Source organism: Schistocerca cancellata, chromosome 4, assembly GCF_023864275.1.
Source record: "Schistocerca cancellata isolate TAMUIC-IGC-003103 chromosome 4, iqSchCanc2.1, whole genome shotgun sequence".
Classification (NCBI taxonomy): Eukaryota; Metazoa; Arthropoda; class Insecta; order Orthoptera; family Acrididae; genus Schistocerca; species Schistocerca cancellata.
The window spans coordinates 31,970,135-31,978,529 of NC_064629.1; positions in this window are offsets into that span (position 1 = coordinate 31,970,135).

The window sequence follows — 8,395 nt, forward strand, 5'->3', positions numbered from 1 at the left end:
GCGCCGACTGAAACCAGCCACAACCATTTATAGAATTTCACCAGCAGGGAACACCATTATTCCAGTCAGGAGACGGACTGAAAGTCAATTTAACGCAGCTTCCCGAGTCATATGCAACCCATGACGGAGTATTGCTTAAGATAGTTGCATGTTCCAGCAATTACACTTTGATAATACCCATACGAATATCCTAATGGCTGAAAGGATCAATTAGTGTGTGAAACTATCAGGCATTAATTAAGATCAAACTGCAAGAACACGTGAAGTACTGCAAATGGAAATCCTTATTCAGAAGGTGCTTTTAGCTTTGCTTGGCAAAGTATCAGCAGCAATTAGGTCTATATTATAATCATTACGAGTAGATGATGGTAACAACTGTATGATCAGCATGGTATGGGCGCTCAGACAATGTCGTGGTGGTGCGCGGTCCACCTGTTGTGAATGACGTTAGTGGTTGTGTACTTAATCTAAAGCTGCCTTCCTAAGTAAGGATGACGTGGTGGCGTTGTCACTTCTTATTAGTAACTACTCTGATTAAGCTCTACTTCTATCATCACACTTTGACAGCTATCTTACATCACGCCCTGATGTGTTACTATGAACATCTGCCCTCATATGCCACCGCATGTTACCCTCGAGAACAACCAATTAATGGAACCAGTAATAAGTTGAAATCTTTGTGATTGTAGATCAGTTGTTCTGTGTGTATGATGGAAAATGGGTTCAGAAAATTGATCTGGAAAATATGGATGTAAAAACGAAGGAGCAGTTGACAATCCATTGGTTAGCCTTTCTTCCTCGCGATTTTCACAATATAAGTAGAGGGACACAGACAGTTCTGGTGCAGTTTTGATGTCAAATTGATATCAAATTAGTTATGTAAATTAATTACTTGATGAATTAAGTAACCCCACCCCTGATGAAATCATGGATTTTCCCCAGCTGGCATGTGAGTCCCTCTCCAGAAACTTCCAGTCCTCTCCCCTACATGTCCCCACCCATGACATAATCCAAGATGATGGTCCAGAGAAAAAGGGTGGGAACCAATAGGAAGACTGAATCTGGTCACATGATAGGCTTTACCAATACCAATACCATCACAGTATTTGGTGGTGTCACTGGATTAGATATAAGGCAGGCCCAGCAGCTCCACAGCCTCAGTCTCAGTCAGCTAGCAGCAGGAGAAGAACGATGATGCATCAGCATCAGGAGTCGAGATCTAGCACAGACCTGCAGAAGAGGAAGAAGTAGAAAAGAAAGTATCGAATATTACATCTTTGTCTGTAGTTGGCATTATTATTTATTGTTTCATGTCTTGGTCTGTGTGTGATGCTTCTTCCTCCTTCTTCAGCAGTAGCTCTTGACCTGTTGAGGCCTGCAGGGGTGACCACCAAATGTTGACCACTGCCACATCAGAGCCCACAGCAACCTCAGCCACCATCTTGTCAATACCTGCACTGACCTCTGGACCTGCAACAGCAGCAACCTTCAGCATGTCTGAACCTGTAGCGACCACATGGGATCTTGTAGCACACATTGCCCACATGCTGGAGCAGGACAAAGAGCTGGTATTGTCTGTCCCACTGACCTTTTGGCTGATGAGGATTCCTGTCCTATTCCTGATGCCTCAGATGCTGTTGGTGGTTCTAAACAGTAAGAGGGAGGTCAGTACTGGTTACCGACATGTGACCCATTCCACCAGAACTTCCCTGTGGTAGAACAGGGGCAGAGTGCAGATGCTGTAGATAAGAAGCATCCCCACACAGCTTACTTGCTGGAGCTTTTATTGTCTGTCCTGTTCATTGATTTGTGTGATGAGGATGCCCGGTCTGTTCCCAATGCTTCAAGTGCTGCCAATGGTCGTGAACAACCAGACAAAGGACAGTAATGTTCACCAACATATGAGCCATCCAAACAGAACATCCCTGTGGTAGCGCAGGGACAGTGTGCAGATGCTGTGGACAAGAAGGAAACAAGTGTGCTAGCGCTTTTCATTTCTACATACAGTTTAACTCCAAGTGTAATGAAAGATGTAAATGTGAGTATAGAAGCACATCACGACTGGGGCTTGCTTGTGAGAACAGAAATTGAAAATACATTGAAGGCTGTTAAAGTTCCTATTTCTAAGTTCGACTGCGATGAAATGTGTCATACAGAGTGCTACATCAATCAGCATTATCCAACTTGTACCCTACCAGGCATTGATCTTACTGGTGTGACATTCTCTGTTACAAGAAACAGTGTATGTTGAGTCTGCAGTAGGTGTGAAGTCAGGTGACATATGTGTTTATTTACAGAACACCACAGTTATGAACTTATACGATGTGGATACTGTGCCACGTCTTGGACAGGAGAGACTGAGTCAGTGGTTGCCAAGCACAGAAGCCACATACAATGATGTTGTAAACTCTATGTATGCATAGTGTACTTGTTATGATTTGGAACAGTACCTTTGTTTCTGCATCAACGCAGAGCTGATAGAGAAACAGGTTCAATGTATTCATGAAAAACCAGATTACTGTGAGATATCATATTCTTTGAATTTATTACATACCAAAAAGATTTATTTGGGAAATATTGCACAGGTGTAAAGAAGATAAAGAAACATTCTGACGATTTTTTAAATACTGCATCTGATGAACAATATTTAACTAATAATGTATATGTACAATATATCCCCCCCATGAACCATGGACCTTGCCGTTGGTGGGGAGGCTTGCGTGCCTCAGCAATACAGATAGCCGTACCGTAGGTGCAACCATAATGGAGGGGTACCTGTTGAGAGGCCAGACAAACGTGTGGTTCCTGAAGAGGGGCAGCAGCCTTTGCAGTAGTTGCAGGGGCAACACTCTGGATGATTGACTGATCTGGCATTGTAACATAACCAAAACGGCCTTGCTGTGCTGGTACTGTGAACGGCTGAAAGCAAGGGGAAACTGCGGCCGTAATTTTTCCCGAGGGCATGCAGCTTTACTGTATGGTTAAATGATGATGGCGTCCTCTTGGGTAAAATATTCCGGAGGTAAAATAGTCCCCCATTCGGATCTCCGGGTGGGGACTACTCAGGAGGACGTCGTTATCAGGAGAAAGAAAACTGGCGTTCTACGGATCGGAGCGTGGAATGTCAGATCCCTTATTCGGGCAGGTAGGTTAGAAAATTTAAAAAAGGAAGTGGATAGGTTAAAGTTAGATATAGTGGGAATTAGTGAAGTTCGGTGGCAGGAGGAACAAGACTTTTAGTCAGGCGAATACAGGGTTATAAATACAAAATCAAATAGGGGTAATGCAGGAGTAGGTTTAATAATGAATACAAAAATAGGAGTGCGGGTAAGCTACTACAAAAAGCATAGTGAACGCATTATTGTGGCCACGATAGACACGAAGCCCATGCCTACCACAGTAATACAAGTTTATATGTTAACTAGCTCTGCAGATGACGAAGAAATTGAAGAAATGTATGATGAAATAAAAGAAATTATTCAGATAGTGAAGGGAGACGAAAATTTAATAGTCATTGGTGACTGGAATTCGGTAGTAGGGAAAGGGAGAGAAGGAAACGTAGTAGGTGAATATGGATTGGGGGGAAGAAATGAAAGAGGAAGCCGCCTGGTAGAATTTTGCACAGAGCACAACTTAATCATAGCTAACACTTGGTTCAAGAATCATAAAAGAAGGTTGTATACATGGAAGAAGCCTGGGGATACTGACAGGTTTCAGATAGATTTAGGAACCAGGTTTTAAATTGTAAGACATTTCCAGGGGCTGATATGGACTCTGACCACAATCTATTGGTTATGAACTATAGATTACAACTGAAGAAACTGCAAAGAGGTGAGAATTTAAGGGGATGGGACCTGGATAAACTGACTAAACCAGAGATTGTACACAGTTTCAGGGAGAGCATTAGGGAACGATTGAGAAGAATGGGGGAAAGAAATGCAGCAGAAGAAGAATGGGTAGCTCTGAGGGATGAAGTAGTGAAGGCAGCAGAGGATCAAGTAGGTAAGAAGACGAGGCCTAGTAGAAATCCTTGGGTAACAGAAGAAATATTGAATTTAATTGATGAAAGGAGAAAATATAAAAATGAAGTAAATGAAGCAGGCAAAAAGGAATACAAACGTCTCAAAAATGAGATCGACAGGAAGTGCAAAATGGCTAAGCAGGGATGACTAGAGGACAAATGTATAGATGTAGAGGCTTGTCTCACCAGGGGTAAGATAGATACTGTGGTGTCACCGCCAGACACCACACTTGCTAGGTGGTAGCCTTTAAATCGGCCGCGGTTCGTTAGTATACGTCGGACCCGCGTGTCGTCACTGTCAGTGATTACAGACCGAGCGCCACCACACGGCAGGTCTAGAGAGACGTCCTAGCACTCACCCCCAGTTGTACCGCCGACTTTGCTAGCGATGGTTCATTGACAAATTACGCTCTCATTTGCCGAGACGATAGTTAGCATAGCCTTCATTTACGTCATTTGCTACGACCTAGCAAGGCGCCAATATCATTTGTTATTTATCTTGTGATGCATGTACCGTCAGACCGATGTTCACCAATTATGGATTAAAGTTAAGTATTCCAGAAGGTACGTACTTATATTTACTAGACTCAATTCCCTTAACTGTTCCAGACCTCACGCCAGCCTGCGTGAGCTTAAACGCGTGCCTTTCGGCTACCAACAATAGTGGCTTGGCTGTCTTGCCAAGTCACAACAGATACTGCCTACAGGAAAATTAAAGAGACCTATGGAGAAAACCACTTGTATGAATATCAAGAACTCAGATGGAAACCCAGTTCTAAGCAAAGAATGGAAAGCAGAAAGGTGGAAGGAGTGTATAGAGGGTCTATACAAGGGCGATGTACTTGAGGACAATATTATGGAAATTGAAGAGGATGTAGATGAAGATGAAATGGGAGATATGATACTGCGTGAAGAGTTTGACAGAGCACTGAAAGACCTGAGAACTACTGATGGCCTTGCGAGAGCCAGTCCTGACAAAACTCTACCATCTGGTGAGCAAGATATATGAGACAGGCGAAATACCCTCAGACTACAAGAAGAATATAATAATTCCAATCCCAGAGAAAGCAGGTGTTGACAGATGTGAAAATTACCGAACTATCAGTTTAATAAGTCACGGCTGCAAAATACTAACGCGAATTCTTTACAGACGAATGGAAAATCTAGTAGAAGTCGACCTCAGGGAAGATCAGTTTGGATTCCGTAGAAATATTGGAACACGTGAGGCAATACTGACCCTACGACTTCTCTTAGAAGCTAGATTAAGGAAAGGCAAACGTACGTTTCTAGCATTTGTAGACTTAGAGAAAGCTTTTGACAATGTTGACTGGAATACTCTCTTTCAAATTCTGAAGGTGGCAGGGGTAAAATACAGGGAGCGAATGGCTATTTAGAATTTGTACAGAAACCAGATAGCAGTTATAAGAGTCGAGGGACACGAAAGGGAAGCAGTGGTTGGGAAGGGAGTGAGACAGGGATGTAGCCTGTCCCCGATGTTATTCAATCTGTATATTGAGAAAGCAGTAAAGGAAACAAAAGAAAAATTCGGAGTAGGTATTAAAGTCCATGGAGAAGAAATAAAAACTTTGAGGTTCGCCGATGACATTGTAATTCTGTCAGAAACAGCCAAGGGACTTGGAAGAGCAGTTGAACGGAATGGATAGTGTCTTGAAAGGAGAATATAAGATGAACATCAACAAAAGCAAAATGAGGATAATGGAATGTAGTCGAATTAAGTCGGGTGATGCTGAGGGAACTAGATTAGAAAATGAGACACTTACAGTAGTAAAGGAGTTTTGCTATTTGGGGAGCAAAATAACTGATGATGGTCGAAGTAGAGAGGATATAAAATGTAGACTGGCAATGGCAAGGAAAGCGTTTCTGAAGAAGACAAATTTGTTAACATCGAGTATAGATTTAAGTGTCAGGAAGTCGTTTCTGAAAGTATTTGTATGGAGTGTAGCCATGTATGGAAGTGAAACATGGACGATAAATAGTTTGGACAAGAAGAGAATAGAAGCTTTTTAAATGTGGTGCTACAGAAGAATGCTGAAGATTAGATGGGTAGATCACATAACTAATGAGGAAGTATTGAATAGGATTGGGGAGAAGAGAAATTTGTGGCACAACTTGACTAGAAGAAGGGATCGGTTGATAGGACATGTTCTGAGGCATCAAGGGATCACCAATTTAGTATTGGAGGGCAGCGTGGAGGGTAAAAATCGTAGAGGGAGACCAAGAGATGAATACACTAAGTAGATTCAGAAGGATGTAGGTTGCAGTAGTTACTGGGAGATGAAGGAGCTTGCACAGGATAGAGTAGCATGGAGAGCTGCATGAAACCAGTCTCAGGACTGAAGACCACTACAACAACAATGTACAATATCAAACTGTGTTTGTTTTTCATATCATACCTCCATCATTATCATTATAGTCCGAGTATTGCGCTTGTTAATGTCATTATTTTTAAAGCTTCGCCTATAATCATGCAGCAGCAGACAGTTGCCTCAAACACTTCCTCACCAGTCACTGTGTAATAAAATGGTAGTAACTTTTCATGGGTATATATATATATATATATATATATATATATATATATATATATATATATAAGCACAGTGTACAGTCGAGTTATCTTTTTAGCCATTGTAGCTCAATTGGTTAAGTGACAGAGCATATTATTACCATCGTTACAAGTGTGTGTGTGTGTGTGTGTGTGTGTGTGTGTGTGTGTGTGTGTCTTTCAATACCCCCCCCCCCCCACAACTTTTCAGTACCTGGCGTACTCGGTATCACTGCAGGGTGGGTGAAACATCCTCGCCACGACTTCGTCGTAGGTGACTGGTCATGTGAAGATGTCAAGGAAGACATGAAGAAGAAGAAGAAGAAAAATGGAATACTCCTTCCTGATACTATATGATCAATTACTGTAGGTCCATTCAATTGTGGCAAGACTACTGTTCTCATGACACGTAGACGGAGTCCAATTTAAACATATTTGTGTATTTTCAAAAATACCGTTACAACCCAAGTATCAGCTATTACAGGATATATTGCGCAGTGTAAAAGGGGTTACATATACGACTTTCAGTGAAAGCAGTGACATCCCGTCCACCTGAAAAACTAAAGCCAAACACTGTGTTCATATTTAACGACGTTGCTGTGGAACAACAAGACCAGATTCGAAGATATTTCTGTTTCGGTCGTGATATGGGTGTTGATGTCTTTTATCGAAGCCAAACATATTCCAGAATCCCAAAACACTTGGTTAGGGATAATGTACATTATAGCCTTCAAACAACACATTTGCCAAGCACACGTAGGAAATGACATTTCGTTCAATGATTTTGTAAAAATATGTGCTGATTGCTAGAATCATTCATAGTCTGGGTTTATTGTTACTGATAAAACTAAAACACTGAATGATGGTAGGTATAGGCGAAACTTCCAAGAGTTTCTGTGAATACAGTTTGGTAAGAGAGGTGAGTGCATCAGTATACGCTGCACCATTCACAATCTAGCGAGTATGTCTGACTCTCTATCCGAGAAAATGGGAGTACATAGGAAGAACATTCGCTTGTACATGGATGCAAAAATTCAGATTATCGTGCATAAAGTTGGAGGTATGCACAGGGAGCTAGAGACGTATTACCAGACTCTTCTAAAATGATTAACGCATTACATGAGTTAGTTAATCATGTCGGTAAGAAAGTAACCGGCTTAACTGAAAAGGTTGAGGCTGTTGAGGGGAAAACAGACGTAGAGGCCCTTGTTATTGACAAGCGGGAGCATCCACATAATAAGAGGAACAACAGTCGATATATAAAGCCTCACGATGCAGAGAAGCCTGATTAGTATACCTCGAGATGTCGACGAAGCAGAAAGCCAGGCCAGGAAAGCCGTTCGAGAGAAAATACGGATGCTAAGGTTAGGGCAATTGGATCGACAGCAAACACTAAGAGAGACCAGTAAACCGGTTTCTGTATCTCTCAGGCAGCTCTCAGAAAAACAAAACCACACAATAACGCTGTTATTGCCATTGACCTATTCATTAACCGTCACGCCCGTGGCCAGATAGAACATTCGGCGTCATCAGGGGAAGACCATGCATTCTGGGCACGCAGCCTATAAATGTAACTGATGGCACAATACAGATCAGTAACAGGCAGTTTGAGAGAACATCTGGCTCAATGAATCTCATTTTCCTAAGATCCACGAAAAAACCATAAATTATTCAGTCACTGATAGAGAAATGTACCGTGAAATACAGCATTTGCCTCACGGACGTCAGATCGCAAAAAGCTAGAGCAACAAAAAATATAAAACCATTACAAAACCAATACTCGATGGTGAAAACAACGACAGCAGCAGCGG